Source organism: Cricetulus griseus, chromosome 9 (assembly GCF_003668045.3).
Source record: "Cricetulus griseus strain 17A/GY chromosome 9, alternate assembly CriGri-PICRH-1.0, whole genome shotgun sequence".
NCBI lineage: Eukaryota > Metazoa > Chordata > Mammalia > Rodentia > Cricetidae > Cricetulus > Cricetulus griseus.
This window is the reverse complement of record NC_048602.1, coordinates 7,245,449-7,270,904: the sequence shown is the minus strand read 5'-3', so window position 1 is coordinate 7,270,904 and position 25,456 is coordinate 7,245,449. Positions and strand designations below refer to the sequence as shown.

Here is a 25,456-nt window from a genome sequence, read left to right as displayed (position 1 = left end):
TCCCCCGTCACAAGTGACCTGTCATAGCTACTGGGCCTTCCCCTACCTATAAGCTCATTTGAGTGACAACTGAGGGGGAGTCTGCCCAGCCCACAGCTCTGTAGTGTTGCTGCAGGGTTCACACTGGGGAAAGGTGGCTCTCAATAAACCAAGGTGGCAGGAACTGTCAGTCAGGCCCACTGCATGAGGCCTTGTCCAAAAAGGACCTGTGCTCTGGAAGAGAAGGGGTAAAATAAGTCAGGGCAAAGGTTCTGAGGCAGGCACTTTCTGGATATAGCCAAGGGGTCCTGATGGCTGCAGATGGCCAGGCGAGGGGACAGTTGGGTTAAACAACACAGGCTGGTACTTGGGCAAATGGGATGGAGGCTTGTGGGCCACAGCCGGGGCTCCATCTTTGAGTGGAGCTGCAGGAAGAGTTTAGGTGGAGAGGGGTGGGAACAGGGAACCAGGCGGACGGCTGGACAATCCAGCAGGAGATAAGATGGACAGGACCCCTGGGGGCTGTGCCAGGGCACGGGATGTGAACTCTCCAGGCCCGGCTTGCTCGGCACAGCTTACCCTGGCATCTGGCTGGGCCCACTGGCCTCTAGTCCATCCACTCTCGAGTGTTCACCACCCACGAGCATAGGCAAAGCTTATGGTCTGCTGCACTGGTGGCTCACACAGCTGGAGCTGTGCCAGGCGCACAGACAGGAACTGGGTGGTGGGGAATCCTCTTCCCTAAACCAGGAAGCTGAGGTCCACAAAGGTGAAATCAACTGCCCAAGGCCACCTAGAGCCAGGTACAAAAGTCCCCAACTCTGGCCCCAGCTCCACCCAAGGCCTCCACTCCACAAGAAGGACCAAAGGGTCTACGGGACGAGAGCAGGGGGCAGAGACAACTGTTGACAATGACCAGACCTAAGAGCCGAGAGGCTGCTATGAGGAGAGAATGTGACTCCAAGGGTGATCACACAGTCCTACCTGCTAGAGACCTGAGCATCTCACACACCTGTCCCCTCCCTTCGCCGTCCTCCAGTCAAGCCATCCAAATCAGATACCATGAACACTTATCATAGCTTTGTATCTACAGTGCCTTCTGCTCAGAACTGTCTGCTCACTTTTTTGTTCATTTGTTTTGTTTTTTGAGACAGGGTTTCTCTGTGCAGCTCTGGCTGTCTTGGAACTCACTTTGTAGACTAGGCTAGCCTTGAACTCACAGATATCTGCTTCTTGAGTGTTGGGATTAATGGTGTGCATCACCACGTCCAGATCCTTGAAAGTCTGTCAGATTTATCTTTCTCATTCTTAGTGGTCCTTCTATGGATATCTTCCTGCTAGAAGGACAGCCCATTAGCACAGAGCCTGTCTCTTTGGTCACTGCCCATTAGCACAGGGCATCTCAGTACAGGGCTCCGTGAGCCTACAAGCAGACTGCCCAGACCCAGGTGCTAGCTTGGCCACTCCAGCTGTGTGTCCCTGGACAAGTCATCTATCCTCTCTGGACCTCAGTGTTGACAGTCCCTGCCTATTGGGAGCATTCAGATGGCACAAGTCAGGTATACAGAATCAGGATGGTCATGGTCCCTGCTACTGCTACTGCATGAGAAGACTGAATGAGCACATAGCTAGGACACTGGTCACAGTCACGCACCCCCCCCATCATACATGTGGCAGTGTTACCTTCCCCAGGATTGGGGTTGGGGAACAAGACGGGCTACAATGATAAACCAAACAAGTCCACGGACAGACAGACAGATGTGCGAGGCATGCAGATTCATGCAGTCACCCTGAAAACCCCTGAGTAGCTGGAGCCCACAGTCACCTACCCATCACCACCTCACAGCATCCTGAGCAGCCGTCATGGAGCATGAGCAGCGGCTGGGCCAGAGCTTACCTGGAGCCCGCTAAGGTAAAGCTCAGAGCTGAGCCCCTGCCCCTCACACACAGGTGCAGGCACAGCCTGGTGGATGAAGCTTAGGAGGCACCAGAGGGAATGCAGGGAAGCAGCTTGCATGCCCAGGCTCTAAGAAAGTGCTCAGCAAGCAGGGGCTGGGGACCCTTGAGCAGCCCTCTGTGGACTGCTCTGAAACATGAAGACCCTCCCCACCCCAAAGAGGCCGAGGCTCCCTAAAGATACCTATAGTCATACCGCAAAAGCCATGATACATAAGAGACCCCAGCGTCTCTGCAGGCGCAGGGATGTACATGTACACACAATCCCTGTGTCCCGCAACTGCTAGACCTGCTGAAGGATGTACTGAGGACCACAACCCAAGTTACCAGGTTAGACCCTGAGACCCACACCAGCACAGGTCCGTGCACAGCAAGCAGTGGGCGCTCAACGTCTGACACCAGCCCACTCAAGGGTCACCAGAAGGTGTACAATGTTTGTACAGAGGTTCAGGGGCCTGTGCTCAGACACAGTTCCCAGGAGCCTGCCACCTCACACATGGGAACAGCAGGCACCCCACCTCCGGACCCAAGAAAGGTGCGGCCCATCCCACACTGGCTCCAGTGGCCAGCCCCGCCCTCTCCTAAAGGTTCACAGGCAGCCAACTTACCTCCACCATTCTCTTCCTACTTCCTGGGCCACCTCTCCAAAGGCAGCTGGTGGCCGGACCTCCCAGTGCAAAGAGCAGGGACAGGCTTCAGGGCAGCCTGAGACTGGCCAGCTGGCTCTGCACCCAAAGCTCTCTCTAGCAGTGGTGAGGACACAGCCTAGCACTGGGAACAGCTCAACTGGGGCTGTGGCTCCCACCCACAGAGGGCGGGAAGCAGGGAGGCGGGAGGTGGGGCTGGAGCCAGTAGGCCCGGGAGAGTAGCCCTCAGCTGAGGGACAAAGGGGAGGGTTGGCAGCGCCCCCAGCCACGGCATGGTCTCAGCAGGACTTGCCCCTACTACAACAGGCACGCCCGTCCTCCTAACTCCACCTCCACACACACCAGGTTGGAGAACAAGGGTCCAGGAAACCAGGGCTTACCTAGGCTGCACACCAGAGTGGCTACGGGACCAGTGGGTGGGAGACCATTGGAGAGGAGCTAGGTACTGGACAGTGCCTCTGGAGACCTCAGGGTGGGCTGGCTGAGGTACAGAGGGGGTCTTCTGAGATGGGGTATAGCCAGAGAGTCTGGTGGGCTCTACCCCCTTTTTCTTCCCTGGGTGGGAGCAGGACAGATGGATGATGGGAGGGGAATGGTGGTGCCGAGGCTGGGCCAATACATGCCAGGCTAACCCTGCTGCGGAGAGCAGCTCACCCTGAAGGGGACACACTCAAGCTCAAGTCCTCTTGCTAAGGATCTGTCCAGGAACTGACTCTCAGGCTGTCTGTCCTTCTGGGGCCAGCCTCCTGCACTTGCTCAAGAAGCATTTCCTATCAGCCCAGGCTGGACCACACATGTCCTGTGGGCCTGGCCACAGCAGCTATGACCTCTATCTACTACTGTCTGTAGCCCCCAAATTTACCAAGCTTCTCTCATACATGAAGACTCACTCCGTGGCAGGCAATCTGGCCAAAAATGCCGGGGGTGGGGGCTAGAAGGCTCTGACCCAATGAGCACAGGGCCCGGTCTGTGGAGCCCTTATAAGGACAGTGGGGATGGCAGCAGCAAGTGGCAGAGCCACCGGTGTCCCTCCAGTCCCACTCCCTCCCCCTGCAGAACAGGGCCTGGAGACCCCCAAGTCCCAGGTCTCTGGTCACCGCCTCCCTGTGGGGGCAGGGTACCCAGGAAGCAGCCTACCAGAGAGGAGCTAGGTAGGGCCGCCTCCCCTCCCCAAACCAGACCAGCAGGTTTGGCTCCAGTGGGGGAGGTGGTGCGGCCTGGCCAGCTCCGGCCAGCTCCAGGAAACAGGTTCAAGAGGAGGGAGTGCTGAGTGTGTGACTCACTAATCATGGCTTGTCAGTCTATCCCTTTCCTTTTCATCTCTGCCTGTCTCCAGGACACAGTCACATGGTGCCAATACCAAAAGGTACCAAAGGGTAAACAGAGGCAGGATATGCCCTCTGCATTCACCTTGGTTTTTTCCTTTGGAGACCCATGTGTTCCCTGAATACACCTGCCTAATTTAAAGAACCCCACAAAATGCAGCATGTGACGTACATGGCACCTTTACCTACTCCAAAGGGTACCCTGCCACCCAGCTGGGACTTGGGAGGGAGGGCTTTGGCAGTTTCCAGTCAGGTGGAAACAGCCCAGGGACCTGGCCAGGGTTCTCCTCAGTACAGCACAAGCAAAATGCAGCCCATGGGCCCATGGAGAGGTTCCTAGCAGTCACCAGACAAATGCCCCTTGATGTGACCTGCTGGGTCCCAAGGACCGCATGAAAGCTAACGGCCTGCACTGCACTGGGGTGGCTCTCAGTAACAAAGCCTAGGAGCCCATTACGGTAAAGCGTGAAGTCCCTGGGAAGGAGGTGGCTCTGGGACTTTGTCAAAGGTGTAAAACCAAAGAGGAAGGGCAAAGGATGATGGTCCCAAAGAGTCTGGAGGATCACAAGCTCAAGGCTGCAGTGAACTTTATATCATCCCGGGCAGCTAGATGAGACCCTATCTCAGTATCTAAAAACAACAACAAAAAGTAGCCAGATGTGGTGGTTCACTTACTAGGCTGAGGCAGTGGGTTACCATACGAGGTCACCCTAGGATACAAGCCAATACAGGCTAGTCGGGATACATAGCAAGACCTCATCCCACCCCCCCCACCAAAGGGTAAAGGGAGGAGAGTCTAACAGTAGAGCCCCTCTACCAGGGAGGGGCTGGGGACGGTGTGGCTCAGTGATAGCAAGCCTGCCCAGCATGCAGTCTTCAGTTCCCAACACAGGAAGAGCAGGACCAGAAGTGTTAGAGCAGGCAGAGAATGGATAGTACCACCTGTCTCTCCCCCTGAAGGGGACAAGAAACGTTTTCCCTTATACTAACTGTTCTACTGTAATATTACCACGTGAGGCCATTTTCAGCAGGCATCCTAACATCAAGTCACAGTTTTAAAGAGAAAGACTATGCACACATATTTAAATGTGTATCTTATGACTCTCACCATACCCTGTTTTGCACAATGTTGGCCCCCACTTTGGCGGCCATGTGGACGTGCTGTGGAGCCTTGGGCAGCCCATGGGGCCAAGCCAGCCGGTAGCTTTGGCGTTTGCTCCCACAGGCAGTGCAGGGAAGCTAACGGGGCACCTGGCGAGTGTCGCCACCATCTGAGGGCGGTGCCAGTGGCCCTGCACCGGGACTGCCCTGCTCCCAGCACCCCCAGCAAGTCCAGGGCCACCACTGCTCACCTGCAGCAGCATCAGTGCCACCCACCTCTGGTCTGCCCAGCTCCTGCTCAGCTCAGCCTGCTTTTCATTTGCATTTTCTTCCTCCCTCCACGGAGCATCCTTTTATGCTCACAGAAGCTGGCAGAATGTCCTCTTGCACTAAGTGTCTATTCAATACCTTTGCCTGCTTTTCTGCTGGGTCAGTCGGACCTTTGTGAGGCTAATCTGACTGTGTCCCTTTCTGCTGAAAACCTACTGGGGCCTCACAGCTACAGCCATCTCCCCACCAGGAGCCCCCAGGCCATGCCCACCTCTGCCCTCATTTCCTCCCACCCTCCCCAGTCGCCTGCTACAGCACAAGGGGTCACCACGTGGCACTAGATGCCCCGTGGGGCTGCTGACCAGAAGCCACACACATGAAACTTGGAATTTCAGCTGACAGGCGGGTGGAGGGACAGCAAGGACAGGGCCTGAGGGGAGGACAAGGCGGTAGAGGCAGGCCATGAAGAGCCACAGTGGCAGGCTGCCAGGGAGAGGCATGAGCTTGAGGCTGTAACTCTGCTTGGGGGAGGGTGGGACCCAGAAGAGCAGAGTGGGTGTGGAGAAAAGTGGTCAGGATGGAGCATGGGCCAGGCAGCTGAGGAGGGTAGCCAGGGAGTAAGGGCGATGGAGGGGACAGCCACGAATCCCATCTACTCAGGAAAGCAACACCAGGGAGGGAGCTCAGTTGGTAAAGCGCCTGCTTTGTAAGTACAAGACCCGGATTGGATCCCGAGCACCCATGTGAAAAGCTGGGCAAATGTGTCTATAATCCCAGCTCTGGGGAGGTGGGGTCAGGTTGCTACAGGAGCTCACTAGATAGTTGGTCTGGGCAAATTGGTGAGGTCCAGCCTCAACAATGTGGAGAATAACTGAGGAAATCAACCTCTGACCTACACACGCACGCACGCACGCACGCACGCACGCACGCACGCACGCACGCACTGTGATAAGTGGGACACTTATGAGTGGTGAGGTTGAGGGAGGTGGCAAGGATGAGTGCCATCTTGGAGAAGTTCCAGAATGTCTGAGACAGACCCAGCAAAGTGAGGCACCTCCCCACCTGACAGGAAAGCCTGCCACACAATAGAGAGGGAGGCTGGGACATGCAGATCTGTGCAGGAGCACGGGGAACCCAGAAACAGAGCCCCACCAACATGACTTCACTAGTTTCATTCTTTAGGGCTTTGTTTTTATTTTATTTATTTATTATGTATACAGTGTTCTGCCTGCATGTCTATCTGCACACCAGAAGAGAGCACCAGATCTCATAACAGATGGTTGTGAGCCACCATGTGGCTGCTGGGAATTGAACTCAGGACCTCTGGAAGAGCAGCCAGTGCTCTTATCCTCTCAGCCAACTCTCCAACCCCTATTTTTATTTTCTGTATGAGTGTTTGCCTGCTTGTATGTCTGTGCACATGGGTGTATGCAGTGCCCACAGAAGCCAGCAGAGGGTGTGGAATCCCCGGGAACTACATGTACAGCTCCTACAGTAGGGAGCTGGGTGTTGGGACCTAAACCCAGGTTCTCTGCAATAGCACCAGTGCTCTTAACCTCTGAGTCACCTCTCCAGCCCTGGGGCTTAAAAATAAGTGATTTTATACCCAGTGAGGTAGAGCATGCTTGTAAACCCAGCACCAGGAGGCAAACACAAGAGGAGTTGAGTTCTAGGTTAGCCAGAGACACATGTGAGTGAGACCGTCTCAGAAAACAAAACAAAACAAAACAAAACAAAAAAGGTGACCTTTTTTCACTGTGGTAAAAGGCACACGGGATTTAGCATATTAACCACTTGGAAGTGTGCATGCAACCCAGCATCTTTAAATACACTGAGTGCTGTGGATTGCCATTGCGTTCTCTTTACCCCGGCTAAAGAGAACCACCCCTTCTTTGTCCCCTCGGCCTCTCTTCCCCTCTGGGCTTCTCTAGGCACCATGTGCAGGTGGAATCATGCAATCGCTCTTCCTTATGCCTGCCTCTTCACACTAAGCGTAATGTTTTTAAGGTTCAGCCACACAATAGCATCGATTGACACTCCGTCCCTTTCTACGGCTGAATAATACGCCATATTCTGTGTACCTGACAGTTCTTTCCATTCATGGAGGGATGCGGGGATGTTATCACTTTCTGGCTGCTGTAAAGAACACTGCAAAGAACTGGGTGTGCAAATATCTCTCCAGTCCCGGCTTTCAGGGTTTTTTGTTGTTGTGGTTGTCAGTTTATTTTTTATTTATTTATTTTTGTTTTTTTCTGACAGGGTCTCTCTACACAGCCCTGGCTGCCCCGGAACTCACTATATAGACCAGGGTGGCCTCAAATTCAGAGATCCACCTGCCTCTTCCTCTTGAGTGCTGGGATGAAAGGCATGCAAAACCATGCCTGGCCCCTGCCTTCATTTCTGTAATATGCACCTGGGACTAGAAGTGATGGGTCACATGGACAGTCCGTATTTTGTGTTTAATGTTACAAGAGGATGGCAAGCTGTTTCTCATGGTCCCGCCTATGATGAATGAATGAATTCCCAATTCTTCTACCTGCCCAATTCCTGATTATTTTCCTCACTACCCACACAACCCAAAGCCCAGGCCGGCTGTGCAAAGATCTTCCTGCCTCTGTTTCCTGAGGCCGGGACTGCAGGCCTGAGCCAGCACACCTAATTATTCTTCCTTTTGTTTGACAGAGGCGGTCCTGGTAAGTATGAGGTGGTAACAGATCATGGTAGCTGGGGAAGTCAGTAAAAAAAGAGCAGAAGGTCATCCCCCCACCCCCCCCCAAGGAACCTTTGACAGAAACTACACTGCACACAACATACAAGGGAGCATGTCCTTAAAGGGAAAACTCTTAAGACTTCCAGAAAACAAAACAGGTGGATGCAGAAGGATTCTAAATTCAAGACCTGTCTGGACAAAAGAAAGAGTTTACAGCCAGCCTGGGCAATTTAGGGCTGGTAAACAGTAGGAGAGGTTGGGCTTACCAAGTGCGGGGGCCCTAGGCCCATCCCCAGTAATGCACATATGGAGAAACTGGAAGAAAGCCCCCAAGGCTTAGCTCAGGGCTCTCAGATGACACACAAAAGGCACAAGCCACAAAAGGAGATATAACCTCACCAAAATTTAAGACTTTTTCAGTTAAGAGCACTGGCCATTCTACCAAAGGACCCAAGTTCAGTCCCCAGCACCTACAAGGGGGCTCTCAACCATCTGGAACTGCAGTCGCAGGGAATCCAATGCCCTCTTTCGGATTTCGCAGGCATCAGGCACGCACACGCGCATACACATACATGCACACATATTGTAGGCAAATATCCATACACATACAAATAAACAAAATATTTAAAAATAAAGTTGTGTTTTGTTTAAAGATTTTTTCCTCTACAAAAGTTCACGTGAAGAGGATAAGAAGACAAGCTATAGGCTGGAGATGTAGCTCTGTGGTAAGGTAGAGTGCTTGCCTAGCAAACACAAGAGGCCCTAGGTTCAATACCCAGTACTGAAGGGGGAAAAAAAAGGCAAGCAACAGACTGAGAGAGACATTTACAAGCCATATATCTGACAAAGGCCTAGTGTCTAAGATAAAGCACTCACAGACTTGAACAGTAAAAAAAGCAAACAGTTCAATAAGAAAGTGAGCAGAAGCCAGAAGACATGTCACCAAGGCAGATCCACAGATGGCAGATAAGCACAGCGGATGTTCAACAGCATTAGCCATTAGGAAGACACGCATTAACTCGAGCGAGAGGCAGTGCCACACACTCACTACAAGAGTTAAAATAAAAAATAGTGACAAGAGCAAGTGCTGGCGAGCCCGCAGAGAAGCAGCATCCGGCTCACTCTGCGCTGCTGATGGCAATAGAAAATGGCGCAGCCACTCTGAAAAACAGTCTGGCGTCCTCCTTAAAACCTGTAACTGCCATATCACCAAGCAATTACATGTTGGGGTGTTTGTCCCAGAAAAATGAAAATTTATGTTCCACACAAAAACCACTATGGGAATCCTTTACAGAGGCTGTCCTTGCAATAGCCAAAAAACTAGACACAAGCAGATGTCCTCCATGGGCGGATGGTGAAACACCCTGGGGTATCCGTGAGTGCCACCCAGCAACAGCAAGGGAGGGGCTCCCAACACATGCTGCCATCTGTGAGCATCTCCAGAGAACTAGGCTGCATGAATGAAGACAATTCCAGAAGGTTCTCTATGGAATGATTCTGCTTATGTCACAATCCTAAAATGAGAGAATTATAAAACTGGGGAATGGATGCCCAAGTTCGGGGGTGAGAGGGGTGTGGCTGAAGCAGGCCTCAAGAGGGAGGGGCGACTGTGATGGAATCTTCAACCTAGACCAGATAGAAGTCCACATCACGGTAGGGGACCCAGGTGACTTTGCAAGATGTTACCACTGAGGGAAGACGGGGAAGAATGTGACAGCTCCAGTTCATGGAGCCTTACAACTTCAATGGGAACCTACAGGCACCTCAGAATGTAAGTTTACCTGAGCACTAGTCATCTGTTTAAAATGACAGACCTGCTTCTTGTCTGAGACAAAGCCTCGCCCAGGTTGGCAGGTGTATGCCACCATGCTCAGGTGAATGAATGTGCCGTTCTCCTCTCCATTTCTTCGTCCACAGACGAGTTCAGGCTGCTATTCTAGCCTCTGATGGGGGAGGTCCTTCTGTGTATGTGTTGATGAATAAAGTACTGTTGGCCAATAGGGAAGCAAGATAGGTGGGACTAGGAGTCGAGGAGGATTCTGGGAAATGTAGTAAAGAGCAGACTTGAGATCCAGGCAGAAGTGACATAGCAGGCAGACTCAGAATATAAGCAGGGACAAGTAGGAAGTTGCTCTCTTCCTCCTCCTCTCTTCTCTGTGAAGCCACCATGTGATCAACGGCAAGAGAGGGCGCATACAGCAGCGTCCTCGATAAGATAAGTCTTTATAAATATATAGGTTATGACTATGGTTGATACCTAAGACAGAGCAAGCAAATAAGAAATCCTAATCTTTGGCCAGCAGCATTGTAACTAATGTAAGTCTGTGTTATTTGGGGCCCTAACATGGCGGCGGGTGGAACTTGGGCGGCTTAGCATTACAAGCCTCAGTCTACATGTCTCCCCCTCCAGGAAGCCACCCCTGGTTTCATGGATAGGCTTCATCAGGACAACCATCACTCTGCTGACCTCCCTAGATGAGGCGTTCTCTGAGTGCTGGCCCTCAACATAGCAGGTGACCGACCGCCAGCCTGGCATGAGGGCTAAAAGGACAAGTGAAGGGACGAAAGGCAACAAGGGCCATACTGCTGATGGCCATCAATGTCTGGGCTGAGAATCAACACAGAAATGTGTCTCTGGGTGTGTCTATGAGGGTGCTTACAGAAGGTTAGCTGAACAGGGAAGCCCCCCTCCTGCAACATAGGCAGCACCAGCCCACAGGCTAGCTCTGTAAAAAGGAGAAAGTGAGGGGTTGGAGAGACAGACAGCTTAGTGGTTAAGAGAGCTTGCTTGGTCTTCCAGAGGACCTGAGTTCAGTTCCCAGCATTCATGCTCAGTGGCTCATAACTACCTATGACTTCAGCTCCAGAGAACCTGGCAGCCCCTCTGGTCTCTATGGTGGGTGTGTACACGCATCTGCACTCACATGCACATGCGAACACACACACACACACTTTTGTGAACATAGAAAGAGAGCAGAGTACCAGCATTTGTGCCTTTCTGCCTCCTACTGGCAGACATCAAGTGGCCAGCTGCCTTCCCGGTCACGATAGGCTGTAACCTCCTTCCTTCAGTTGCTTCTGTTGGGTGTCTGAGTTCAACCAGAAGAGTTAGTCACACAACTGCCACTGAGGACACTAAGCGGTGCCAGCTCTTTTGCGAGCTTCCCTGAGGTGGTGGTAGGGTTTGCACACGCCTCCAAACTACCAACTCAGTAGTGGACCTGGGCGATGAAGCCCAGCTGATCTAGACTGCTGCAAAGGAATCACTGCAGTGGCCTCCCTATGGACATTGTAAACCAGCTTAACAGGGTGGCTCAGGGGCACAACAAGAGAGAGACACCCTTCCTGCTCAGCCATGGCTCCTCCAGCAGCTTTATAGAGCTTACACTAAAACTAACCCCCATTTGGTGACCACCCACCTCCCAAGTTCTCCCCTGCTGAGCAGGGTGGAAGGGGGATAGGAGGCGGGGCCTGGGTGGGAGGAACCCAGAGCAGGTCAGTTTTCACCTGGACTCTGCTGGGGAATATGCCTGCTGATGTTTTCTTTGCTGGCTGGTGAGCTCTCAAGAGCAAAATACCAGACAGAGCAAGCTGTGGCCAAGAGCTGCCAATCTCATGCTATCCCCACACAGTTTACACCTAGGGAAAGATCCAGGGTGCCGCAGGGATGACAGGGGTATGGCCCCTGGGCTATGACTTTTATTTGGGCAGGGGATCCAGAGCAGCAGCTGATTCTCTGTTCTCCTTTGGGCAGTGAAAGGGAAGGAAGGGGCTGAAAGCATGAGCCCGTGCCACCAAGAGCTCATTTCTGGAAAGGGGCTTGCAGTGGCTGCCAACACTTGTCCTTTGTTCTGGGTGGCACATTGCTTGACACCTAAGCACTGAAGTGAACTCAGAGGTTTCCACACTGTGTACAGGTTAGACTTTGTACTGCAGAATAGGTTGAGCCCTGAGAGCTTCTGCATATGTGTGGGTGCTGGCCAGTCCCTCTGCCTCCGCCCCATTTTCCTGTCCATCTCCTGCTCCTGCCATAAACACAGTAGGCCTTCAGCATCCTGTTGCAGCAGGGGACAGACAGCCCTGGAACCCTCAGACCCAGGCCTCTCCATACACTGAGGCACTGACTCCTGGGTTCTACTCCTGTGGCATGGGGACATCCTGGTTTAAGCTAGTAGCTAGTTCCACAGGATAGAAGATGTTACTATTTAGACAGTTTATTAAATAACTGTCCTGAAGGCAGCAGCAGCCCCTGGTGGCTCATCTGTGCCCCATGCTGGAGATACAGGACAGCTACAAGGTGTTATGTGTGGGCACCATGCAACTGTACAAGCATGGATGAGGGGACGCTTAGGCTCCATTTTACAAAGGAGGACCAAGAGGCTCGGAGAGATAAGGCACCAACCCCAAGTCACACAACAGATGTCTGTGGCAGGTCTGGTCCACTCACTGCGCCTCCATCATTCTTTTGTCCTATCACTCAACAATGTTTTGTCTGTTTAGGACAATCTCCCTATCCACCCTGGCCTGGCCTGGCCCTCGAGGGCTTCTTATGTATCATCATGGCTTTCTTTTCTTTTTGTAATTTTTATTCTCAAAGTTAACTTGACAGTCATGCAAACATTAAGTCATTAAGTCACTAAACCCAGATGTTCACCTACAGCAACAGCTTCAAAACTGTGCACCTGTGTGAGTGTACACAGACACCCCCCCCACACACACACACACAGAGCAACTGCATGGATGGAAGGCTGCTCAAGAGGCCTTGGACCTAGCCTAGTCTGGACCAAATGGGACAGAATGAAAAATGGATCTCAAGGTAACTTCTAAGTGTGAGGTTATTACAGAATTCTTGTCAACAGACAGATCTGAGAATTTTCTGACTAGAGTATATACTGCTTAGCGTTTGTTTTAAAAGGATCACCTGGGATGGGGCTACAGATGGCAGCTGCTGCAGTTAGCGACAGGCACCTGGGGTGGGTAGGAAGCAGTTCTCTAACACAAAAGTGTCCCATATGTCTCTGAAGGGAGATGCCCAAATTATAGTGAATCTGTGGGAGCACCGCCCTCGCCCAACCATAATGGTAACAACAGTGATCAGGACTCTAATGACACAGTACCAGTAGTTCCAGGCGGCACACGTGCTGACTCACTCAATACCCAGCCGCCCTGGTAGGGAGCCAGTTATCACCCCCCAGTCCCAGATGTGGCAATTGGGACATCTGAGCTCAGGCCTTACCCCAAGAAAGAGAGGACTTCATCCTAGAGGGGCTGAAGGAGGCAGAGGTGGTACAGCCACAGCTCGTGGGGAGTAAAATAACAATAAGCTCTTGGATGTGATATTCACATCTTTAATATAAGTCCTTGCTGGCACTAAAGTAGTGTCAGCAGACTATCCAAGTCCTAGCAGCCAGCACTGCAACTGGCAGTGGTGACCAGACACACAGGCCCACAGAGCGGCTGGAGGCTGCAGGGGACACTGCAACTCTGTCCTAGGAGTGAGGTCTGGTGGGTGGCAGGCCCAGTGAGGTCAGCATCCTTCCCATGGGGAGAATGTCCTGGGCCTAGAGAAGCCACAGCCCCTCCAGCCTCCCTGGAGAAATTGTGCCAGGGATAGGGAAAGCAGACACGAGCAAGATAGAGAGCGGGTGGGCCGCAGAAATGTGTGTGTGAGTGTGTGTGCAGAGTACTGCCCACTCCTCTGGATAGCCCAGGGAGAGGTGGCTGCCACGCCACCAGGCACAGAAACCCATCGTGGCCCTCCACTGCCCATCTGTGAACCCAAATAACAGAGCTGCCTTCCCAGAGTGTGCAGTGACTTGGTCAGATACTTAGAAAGTACAGGAATGTCCCAACATGTCCTGAGGGCTAATACAAGGGTGCCATCCACCCTCCCCCACAGGCCACCAGGGGCACTGGAAACACTCTACAGTGAGGGATGCTATGTCCAATGGCATGGGCCTAGGCCTTTGGCATCCCCTAAACCTGGCGAGTCTTTCTGCTGATGAAATGGGAACTAGCCAAGAACTCAGCCAGGCCTGATTAGAGGGAGGGCAGGCAGACAGTGGCTCATGGGCCACTATCCAGAGGCCTTTCTCCAGGCCTACCCTCCCCCACCTAAGGCCACCAGAAGTCTGGGGCCTGCTGAGGAATGCAAGGAATGAAATCATGCCTGGTGCAGCTATCTCTGGGTCCCTCCCCCTCCAGACACTTTCAGGGCCCATGGGGTCCAGCCAGCAGCCTCTCCTGAGAAAGCCTAGGCCATTGTTCAGTGACTCTGCTACACCTCCTCCCGTTCCCAGCCCTCTCCTTAAGAGTTCCACTCCAGAAGCCCTTGTCCCCTCAGGGCCCCTCATCTACAGGGCCCAGCCAGGGACTACAGGGCTGATCCCGAGCCAGCACCCATAAAGGCTTCCCAGTCACCCTGACCTCTAAGCCAGGACCCCCAGAATGAGACAAGTGAGAACACGAAGCAGATACTAGCTGGAAGAGGAGACACAGGGATGGCAACCCCTGCTGACACAAGATCCGGGGTATCCCCAAATCCTACTAAGCCTGCCAAGGGCCCCTGGTTCCCTCCCGCCACACTCTGGGGAGACCCAGCAGAGTCTTCCACACTCCTCAGTCTGTTCCCTGATAATTAAACAGTAAGCTGATTAGTCAAGGAAAACCTTTAATTAGCCCCTGAAATTGTTCAGGAAAATTACAGCCTCTCTGGGCACCCTACCCGTCTTCTGCAGGGCCCAGGATGGTGCCACAGAAAAAGCAGGGAATGGGGGAGGCCTTTGCCCTGCAAAGTCAGATCTGGGAGCCAGATGTCTAATGGTAGTGAAGGGTAGAGACCTCTGCTCCATTTGAAAAGTAGCTGAAATAAACCCACAGGAGGCAGGCAAGACCCCTGCTGGGAAAGTCTAACACTGTTCTGATGGCCATGAGAGAAGACATAAATAAGACAGACAGACCACATTCATGGATTGGGGCGGGGGAGGAAGTCGGGATGGCTCAATGGGTACCAACCTGAGTCCAATCCTCAGAACACACATAAAGATGAAGAAGTTCTAGCAACAGTGGAGAGGATGCCTGAACTGGCCTTCCCCTGTAATCAGACTGGTGAGTACCCCAACTGTCATCACAGAGCCTTCATCCAGTAACTGATAGAGCCAGGTGCAGAGATCCACAACCAAGCACCAAGCGGAGTTCCAGGAATCCAGTCAGAAGAGAGGAAGGAGGGAATACATGAGCAAGGGAGGCCAAGACCATGAAGAAATCTGAAGGAGACAGTTGAACCAAGCTCGTGGAAACTCATGAACTCTAGACCGACAGCTGTAGAGACGCCATGGGACTGACCCTCGGTATGTGGGAGACAGTTGTGAAGCTTAGTCTATGTGAGGAGGCCCTGACAGCAGGACCAGGATCTATCCCTGGTGCATGAGACAGCTTGTGGAGCCCATTCCCTATGGTGGGATGCCATGCTCAGCCTTAATGCAGGGGGGAGGGACTTGGTCCTGCCCCAACTTAATGTGCTAGACTTTGACTTCTCATGGGAGTCCTTACCCATTGGGAAGAGTGGATAGGGGGGTGGGCTGGGGGGGGAGGGGGGCAGGAGGAGGGGTGGGAGGGAGAAGAAGATAGAAGAAGAAAGCCAATGTCACAAGGATGTCCTCTGGCCCCCGCAAGCACACTGTGGCACACCTGTGCACACACTCACACACATGCACCATGCACGCTAACTCAGAAATGAGAACTGAAAAGCAAAAGGGAACATAAGATACCTGAGGGCAGAGCCAGCAGGTGACTTGACTTGGCCTTTGAGTTTTGAAGGCCATAGAGAAGCTACCCTGCCTGATGACTGCCAGAGAGATGCCAGTCACAAAGGAGGGGACACAGGGATCATCTTGGCACCAGGCTGTGTCTGCACCAAAGATTCCCCACAGGTGCCAGGCTTATAGTCTCATCTGCAAAATGGGTCAGATGGGAGTGGCACCCTGGGATTCCTGAGCACAGGGCTCAGGGCCACTGGCACACACCTTCGACTAGTTTCCCTATTAAAGGCTTAAAGAGGGTGTGTATCTTTACATGAACTTTCCAGGCCAGAGGTTGTATCAGGCCTTTGCCCCAGGTAGTTGAGGCCAAGAGAGAGACTCCAAATGAGCAGCAACTCAGTCTGTGACAGCCTCTGGAGGTCACAACAGGCCAGCATGCACTTGCAGGGAGAAAGATAAACAGTGCCATTTGTGGGGGCTGGAGAGATGGCTCAGAGGTGAAGAGCACTGGCTGCTCTTCCAGAGGTCCTGAGTTCAATTCCCAGCAACCACATGGTGGCTCACAGGCATCCGTTATGAGATCTGGTGCCCTCTTCTGGTGTGCAGATATACATGGAAGCAGAATGTTATATACATAATAAATAAAATCTTTAAAAAAAACAGTGCCATTTGTATTTTTGTGGCAGGCAGAGGGAGAAGCTGTTGTGGGGCGGAGCCTCACAGCATCTGGAAACACAGGGAAATTTAAGGAGCCACATTCTACACAGGCGCACACACTGAGGCACAAAAAGTCCAGAGTAACTACCATGATTTAAATGCGGCCTTACTTGGGACCTGACCCCCAAGTCTTCAGTTCCTCAAAGGCTCCCAGAGACTCCCCAAGGGACATCCACAGGAGATAGGCTAGGGCCGGAGGGTTCTCTAGGCAGCATGCCCACAATGCCACCTACCGGGGTCCCCCAGCACATAGCGTTTACAACCACTGTATACAAACCAAAAAGATCAGAGTGAGGGACAAGGTGTCAGCACTGCTCTTCTAGGCCAGCCTACCAGTGTGACGCTGGCTATGGCAGGGGTGCACCATAAACCAACAGGGACCAGCTCACAACCTGATCTTAGCAACTACACTGCTACTACAGAGAACTGCATGGGAGGCCGGGGAGCCATTGCAGACTTTGGAATTAGTCTCCCAAAGGGGATAGAAGTCAGCAGAGATGATGAGATGGCCAGGGTTCTCAGGGCAGTTGGAACAAAGGCTCAGAGGTAGGACTTAGCCTGGAATGTTCCAGGAACCCTTTGGCAGAGAAGAGTAAAGAGAAGTGGTCTGAGGTGAGGGCTTGGTGTCCAAGGGTCATGCAAGGAGACCTGAGCCACAGGGAGGGTCCTCAACAGGGCTCCTGCTCGTGCTGAGACAGACTAAGGGGGCTATGGGAAGGAGGGACTAAAGAAGCTCCAACTTGGCCTGGGAGGAAGTTGAGGGCAGTTTGAACAGGGAAGAAATGTGTCAGGAGGTAGGTTATACTGGGAAAGGAGACAATACTAACAGTTCGGAGAGAAGAGGGAGGAAGCAGTGAGGACCAGACCAAAGTATGCAAGTCACGGGAGACCACTGCTCAGACCTGACCCCAGGAAAGGCAGGTGAAAGGCACAGCCTGCTTCCAGTTACTTGTCACAGTGTCATTCTTTGGACAAGATTTGCGTCCCTAAGATAGACTGAGCCTAGCAGCGGCCTCTGCCTAGGGCCCCTGGTACAGGTCTTATCTCTTATTCCTAGAGGGCATAAGAGTTGGAATGTACAGAAACACAGGTGAAGACAAGCTGTCGCAGCTTTTTGGAGGCTGAGACAGGAGAATTCCCATGAGTTTGAGGCCAGTCTGGGCTACACTGACACACCTGTCTCAAAACACACAAACTAATAAATAAATAAAACTGGTCCAAGGTCAAGCAGAAAGTCTGACAGTACCAAGTGCTATCGAGGGCCCCAGGATGTGGACTGGGCAACATGGAGCAAGGCAAACTCTCACTACTATCAACTTGTCTCCTGATAGTGCGGACATCCTGCCCTCTGCTCCTGGGAGTGGCCTGTGGGAAAAGGCATGCATGGCCAGGGACATGAGAGACCCTGGGAATGGGGGCGCGCGTGCACGCACACACACACACACACACACACACACACACACACACACACACACACACACACACACGACAGACAGACTGACAGACAGAGACACACACACACCCACACACACACACACCTGTGAGGAAAGAAAGGCAGGCTGTGGAGACCTGTGGACAGCAGGGAGGGAGGGGTCCCTCAAGAGAGGAACAAAGCTGTCTTGAGGAGTCCCCAGCTGGGGGTGAGTGTGTAGAGAAATCTTCAGTGTCCTATTTCTTCTTCTGGCCAATCTGACTGCTAACTGTGGGATAGACAAGAGGGAAGGCCTTGGCATCTCCGCTGGCCAGGAAGGCTGGCCACTCTATCCTGTGGGAGTGGTGAAACTGAACCAGGAATCTGGAGAACTGCACAATGGGGCTTTATCAGAGTTCCTGGGGCAGGGAGGGGGAGGGACATCCTCTGTGAGAGGCCCCACCTGTCTAGGTCCCTTCGCAGCTCCCCTGCAGGCTGGAATGAAAACACCACATTGGGAGTGGTCAAAGTGCTAGTCAGTTAGCAGTCCTCCTGGGTCCAAACCCCAGCCCTGCTTACTGAGGCCAGCTGTCGCGCCTGGCCAGTCTTCTAGGCTCTTAATTTCCTGCCCTACAAATGGAGATGTGTGACCCCAGAGTTGATGACAAGGGCAAGTAAGTTCAAGGACCATTAAGTTCAGGTCATACTTAGAACGGTGCCCGGTGGCTCACACCTGTAATCCCAGCACTAGCAATGACAGGACAAGAAAACCACTAGTTCAAGGTCAGCCTGAGCTACACAGTGAGTTCTAGGACAACCTGGGCTACAGTGTAAGACCTTTTCTCAAACAAACACAGAAAACACAAAAACCTGATTAAACAAAAAGAGAGAAATGCTGAGTATTAAGTCCAGCAGCCAACAGCCTTTGCCGCTGCATTCTGCCTGTGGATATGCACTTTTGTCCCCCCCAAAAAAACCCTTTGAGGAATTAGCATTACCATAATTTCTTTGACGATAAAGTCTAATAAAGCCCAGGCTGGCCCTGAACTCAGTCCTCCTGGTTCCCTCCTGAATGATGGGATCACAGGCACATGCCACCACGCCCAGCCAGGAGGCTTCCTCATCATTCCCATTTCATAGATCCTGGAAGTCTCCAAGGCAGACAGGAGCCATGCCTTGTCTTGGGTCACACTTCAGTGAGCAAAGGACAAAGCTGCCTCGAGAGCAGGGGGCTGGGAGGCAAGTCCCAGATCTATTACCAGCTTGCCATGGAACTGTGCCCCAAGCCTCTATTATGAAAACGGGTGATCAGGTATAAGCGGCACCCAGAAAAGGATGCTAAGGGGCCTTTCAACAAACACACTCAAAGGTCTCAGAAAGGTGAGGACCTCGGTCACCAACCCAGGGGTCCACAGTCAAAGTGCCTGATAGCATTCTGCTGGAAGCAGCAGGGGTGTGGGGTCTTGGGATCCTGGGGGTGGCTGCACAGTGACCAGGCAGCACCTATCTGGCAGAGGAAGCATGCTTGCAGAGCTCCAGGTGCACAGCTCTGACCCTCACACTCAGTTCTAGGCGCCCATACTAGTACAGTCATGTTTAGTGATTCAAGCCCGTCTGCAGCACAGAAGGGGCAGGGAGCATGAGAGCCACGGGACACTCAAGGATGTGCTCTGTCATGACCCAGAGCTTTGGAGGCCAAGTGCAAAATGCAACCAGGTTATAGTACACAAAAGCCCAGCGTTCCACTCAGGAGGCTGCCTCGGGAGGAGCAAAGACACAAACATGGTGTCTGCTCCATTTGAGTGAGAGCAATAGGAAGGGAGAGCTTGCAAGAACAAGAGTGGTGGGAGAGAGAACTATTGAACCGGAAACAACGCATTGTGCTGGGAAAGTGACCAGCATCCTAGCCACTGTGTCTCCAGACTGTACGTGGTTTCCAGCGGTGACTAGCCACTAGGTAGTGCATGCACGTGCAGAACAATGTGCCTTCCTTCGTAAAATGAGAATGCAGGAAGAGAAATGAGGTCACTGGCAGATGGCTTCAGGGTCCTTGTGCAGAGCCCTGGCACACGTGCTGGGGGTGGTAGAGGAGGAATTGGGGCGGGAGGGAGGGGGTGAGCAGCGCAGCTGTGCTTCAGGTAAGGCCAGGAACAGGGCACCCGCCAGGAGACGACACATCTGGAAAAGCCATCAAGTTAGACATTCTGGAGGACTCATCAGGCTCTGACCTGGGGAGCACTTTGCAGAAGTCCCTCAAATCTGCCTTGGACTTGGCAGGCAGGGATCTGAAAACACCCCATTTTACCAAGATCCCCCAGCAAGGGGGACTGGCCAAGATATAGGCCAGCACTGAATATCAGTCAGGGAAGTCCCCATTGCCCCTTGGATTGGTGGGAAAGAGCGGGACACCAGCAGCCCCAGGAGACAGGCTGCAATGAGCTGTGGCTTCTGTTATATCTATCACTGTGTGCTCCCCTGGGATCTGGGGGAGTTCCCCTTCTGACCTTCCTTAGCACCCACAAACCTTCCTGTGGGCCAAGGCGTCCAGCAGACAATAAGCTTTGGCCCCGGATGAGTGAGGGGGGCAGTCCATTTCCCTGGCCGTGACTTGGAAAGGGACAGCTTCCTACTCAGAGCATCTGTGGCCACCAGTCTGATAGGGAGATGTAAGAAACAGCTGCTGGGGACACCCCTGACCGGCGTCTGGCCAGGAAGTCTAGCTCATAAGCCACGGGCCAAGAAAGGGTGCATAGTAGTGCTCAAGGAAGGGCAGGGTCGTGGAGGAGCCGGAGGGGACATGAACTTAACATCCAGCATTCATGTCCAATGGGTCCCCAGGGAACTCATCTGAAAGGAACCGGGTGAAGCCCATAGGGATAGAAATGGACACTGTCTAGTCAAAGCTACTCTCAAGACACTGGAGGGCTGTCAGGATAACCAGTGATTCTGGAGCCCTGCCTGCTGGGTACCTTAGATGTGTCTCCTGGGTCTGTTTTCTCATGTACAAAGATCATGTGAGTTAGTATGGGGGCAGGATTCTCACAGGACCCTCCCTCCCATCACGACACTCCTGCTGCCTCTCCCACAATCCATCCCTTTGATAGCAGCCTAGGCTATCATGGCTTTTGGGCATATCTCATGCTTCTGGCCCCTCTGACCCACTTCCTGAGGTTATAGTCATTCACCATCAAGTCTGGATTTATGTGACAGTGGGATGGAACCCAGAGGCTCACCATGCTAGGCGAGCACTCTACCAACGGAGCCACATCCCCAGCCAGTGAAAGCAAGCAAGCGTTATAAAGGGAAAGCGATGCTGCCCAAGCCCTTCCTGCGATGCAGCTGGAAGCCTTGCTCCTCACCTGCCCCAGCTCGGCAGCACTTGCCATGCACTCCCAGTCCCAACACCACCATCTGCTCAGCTCCATTATCCCAAGCTCACCGAGACCCCGCACCTTCAGCACCCACCGCCTGCTCCATTGTTCTACTCTCTGTTCAGGGCCTGGTGTATTCCTTCTCAACCACATGTCTTTCTCCAGAAAGCCCTCTCCCTACTGTCTGAACCTCCCACTCAGACCCCTCTGATCTGGGTGTCACCATCCAGAGACATATCTGCCAGGCTCTGTTAGTTAGCCCGGGGACCAATAAGCACACAGGCAGAGTGTAACTAGTTAGGTTAACCCCTCTCTCAAGTCCAGGCCTTTTTACAAATGTCTACCCTGGGAGGTAACCCTAAGGGAAGAGCGGTCAAAGCTGTGGCCAATGTCATACATGCCCTAGAGAGTAAGGCCAAGGCTCCCGAAGCCTGCCCTCTATCCTGAACATGAGACTATCAGGTACAGAAGTCACACAGGCTGTCTCCTCAGGTGGTCTCCATTGCCTGGAGTAATGGGAGGCCTGTCACGCCCAGCCTGAGGCCCATCACGCAGCACAACCCTCTAGGAGAGCAATTTCCCACACGGCCAAGTGTGATCTCCACCACACGGTGTAATGCCAGACACACTGTGGCCATGGCCCACAAGGAAACATTCTCGAACAGTCATCACAGCCCAGTGACAGCTCCAACAAGGAACTGACCACATGGCTACCAAATGTGAAAGGACAACTCCTGTGTGAACGATCATGAGAAAGAAATACTCACGAGCATGGAAAACAAGTGGCCAATCCAGGCCTTTACAGTGCGGGACACTGTTTGGCATGCTCAGGTGACACTGTGTCTGTGCACTGTGAAACAGCAATGGACACGCCAAGGCCACCTCAGTCCTACCTAGGGAGGCCAGGTGGGGATCTGTGGAGCAGGCTGATCAGGTGGTCTGATGTGGCTAGGGAAAGAGCTATCACCTATTAGCCGATGCCTTCTCAGAAGGAAGGGTGGCTTTGCTGATCCCGTCCCACTGAAAGCTTTGCTTTTCTCGACAGCCTATCATAGAGCATACGGACCAAAACTAGTCAGCATAAAAACACTCGCTTAAGACCCCAAACTGGCCAGGCAATGGTGGCGCACGCCTTTAATCCCAGCACTCAGGAGGCAGAGGCAGGCGGATCTCTGTGAGTTCGAGACCAGCCTGGTCTACAGAGTGAGTTCCAGGACAGCCAGGGATACACAGAGAAACCCTATCTCAAAAAAAAAAAAAAAAAAAAAAAGAAAAAAAAGAAAAACAAACAAAAAACCCAAACAAACAAAAAGATCAAACTGGTAAGAGAGAAGGCAGGAGCCTGAACCTTTAGTAACTCCTTCCCACGGCCCCCATCTCTCCTTATCTGTGCCAAGCTGGCACTTCAAGGCTGGGAGACTAGGTGGCCTCACAGACCTGGTGCCGGCAGCTTGCCAGCTCTCCGACGCTGTCAGTAGCAGCTGGAGGTTGGCCGGCTGGGGGTTAAGTCTGGAGTTATTGGTAAGACCAGTGCTTCTACAGTATGCCAGGCTACCCAGTGCCTACTGTATGCCCAGTGTCAGGTCTGCCCTCCACAGCCAGCACTCATTAGGCCCACTCTGCAGGGAGGAAACCGGGTACTTCTAAGTGGGCCTTCTCAGGCTGAACTTCTGGGGCTGTGCCCTGGTCTCTACCAGCCAGGAGGGCTTATGTACAAATTGCTCTTTCTGACCTTGTGTCCCTTCCTGTCCCTCTTACTCATCCTTCACAACTTCCTCGGGGGACTTTCCAGGGACAGGAACCTCAGCACAAACCAAGAGTATGGGCACTCTCCCTGTCTTAGCTTCATTTACAGAGGTAATGCTCAGTGTCCCTGGCTGAGGTCTGGTCCCAGCCTGCTCCCTCAGGAGAGCCTGGGCAGGCCCTATGGGTAGGGCTGTCCCAGAATCCAGCACAGTGCCACCCCACCCCAGTACTCAGCAGCCAGCTGGTACTCCAGAAGCACGCTGAACCAGCAGGAGGGCACATGCCCTCAGGAACCAGGAAAGGGCCCAATGGGCTTTCTCACAGCTGGAGAAAGAAAGCCAAGGCAAGAGCTGCCCAAGGCCGGCCAACTGTGAGTGGCCCAAGTGGAAAGATGGCTGGCTAGGATAGGGCCTCAAAGCCTCAAACTGAAGAGTTTGGGAGCCACGGCAACTGCAGCCGTTAAGGGTGGGAGCCCCTGAAGACCACAAGGAGAGCAAGGGGTGGGTGTTAAAGCGGGAACTCCTAAGGTCACACCCACCCAACCAGAAGAAGCTCCCTGGACTCTGGGCCACCCACCAACACGCCACTCCCATAAGCCCAGTGGGACCTCCCCTCCCAGGTCACACCCTTCCAAGGAGGCTAAACAGACACTCTCTCGGTTCCCACCCAGGGAGTGGCTTGGCTGTCTGCTTCCAGGAACAGACCTCCTCCTAGGAAGTGGACAGGTAGGGGTTAGGAGCTCTGGTCAGCTTCAGCCTCTCAGCAGAGCGTTCTTGGCGTTAGTTTTTCTGTCTGGAATATAGGGGTGTTCTTTAATACTCAACTCGCCCATCTCACAAGATAAGGGAAGAAACAAGAGCAGGCACACACACCTCTCCTCTCTCTCTCTCTCTCTCTCTCTCTCTCTCTCTCTCTCTCTCTCTCTCTCTCTCTCTCTCTCTCTCTCTCTCTCTCTCTCTCTCTCTCTGTCTCTCTCGTTAAACATTAACCAGCACCAAGAGTGTTTGAAAGGCAGCAGGCCACACGAGCACTGCTTCGGAGCTGGAATCCCAGCTGCTCACCTTACTCATTAGCTGACCCGGGGGGCAAATCACTTAAGAGTCTGAATAACAGCTTCGGGGCCCCAGCGAACGAGTGCGTTACCCAGCAGCCTGTCATCAGTTACCCGTGCGTGGCCTTCGCTATTTGCAGGAGGGGTGGGGGGTCCCTTTCTAGTGCCACCCCCAGGATGCACTTTGGAAGGCTCCGGGAGGCGCCCCGATTGGGGCTCTTTTTGTTTTAAAGCTTTTTTTTTGACCCTACCGAAGCATCAACGCCCGTCAGGTCTCTGATCTTTTTGCCCGGGACACCCCCAAACCTAAAGCTCATGCCGGGTGGAGGCTTCTCGTTCTCTCGCCCGGCCTCGCTTCTCCCGCCTGCGACCTCTGACCCCCGCCCGCCCGCTCGCCCGCGGGCACACCTTCTCCTCCTCCTCCTCCTCCTCCTCCTTCCCTCAGGACTTGGCGCGCCCCGTCTGAGGAGAGCCGCTGCGAGCCACTCCCGGGCGGCCCCCGCGAAGCCGCCGGGGCAAACTCCGCACGGATTTCAAACTCGGCCACGCCCCTCCGCTCGCCCGGCCTCGGCTCGCCACAGCCCACCCCCCACCCCCACCCCCCCCCGATCTCCGCGCGACCCCGGGCCTCCCGGAGTGAACTTTGACCCCTCCGGCCCCGCCCCCTCCCCCCCCCCCAGCCGCCGCTCTCCCTCAGCGCGTGCCCGGACCCCCCGCCCGCCCGCCCGCCCGCAACAGCCTCCTGCCCCGTAACCTACCGGCTTGGCGCGGCCTAGCTACCCGGGCCCGGAACTCTGCGCTCGCGCACCGCCTTCAGCTGTCTCGCGCCGCCGCCACCGCCGCCGCCGCCGCTACCGCCGCCGCCGCGCCGCCGCGGCTACCGCCGCCGCCATGTTGAAAGCCCAACGAACATCCGGGGCCTCCGCTGCTCCTCGCCGCCCACCAGTCCCCATGGCAACGGAGCTGGCCGGTGGCGGGGGGCGGGGCCGACCCGGGGGCGTGGCTAGGCGTGGGGGCAGGGGGTTCCCTGCAGCCGCTGATTGGCGCGGGTTGTCCAATCGGAGACCTCCGCGAGTGAACGCGGAGCCGAGATTGGAAAGTTTGGAAAAGGTGCGGGGCCGCTTAGTCCCCGCCCACTCTGGTTCTTAAAGGAGAAGCGGCGGCTTTCTTTCGGGTCGCACGGACGCCTACCGGCTCCGAGCGGGTCAGGACAGTGGACTAGAGTGACATAGTGGCCAGAAACAGTCCTTAGACGCTTTTTCTGCCTGTCCTAGCATGCGACTCGTTATGAATTAAGCTGGGTACCACGACCCTGTTGATCTAATTCCTATTTTAACAGCAGGCTAAAAGGATGCTACTTGGTTTATGACCGCAGGAAAGCAGATAACAAGTTTTGAAAGAAATGCAGGCAG

At 53.7% G+C, this 25,456-nt stretch overlaps 1 protein-coding gene across 2 annotated transcripts in view; it reads right to left on the bottom strand.

Moving 5' to 3' along the window:
- Pak4 (p21 (RAC1) activated kinase 4) overlaps positions 1-24,942 on the bottom strand; it is a 39,292-nt gene extending 14,350 nt beyond the window's left edge. The window contains exon 1 of one of the 2 annotated variants that reach the window (XM_027430509.2): positions 24,803-24,942. The gene's annotated coding sequence lies outside the window, so the exon portion shown is untranslated. The remainder of the gene's footprint in view (positions 1-24,802) is intronic. The other variant, XM_027430511.2, reaches the window with a different exon arrangement.
- Positions 24,943-25,456: the final 514 nt, after the last annotated feature.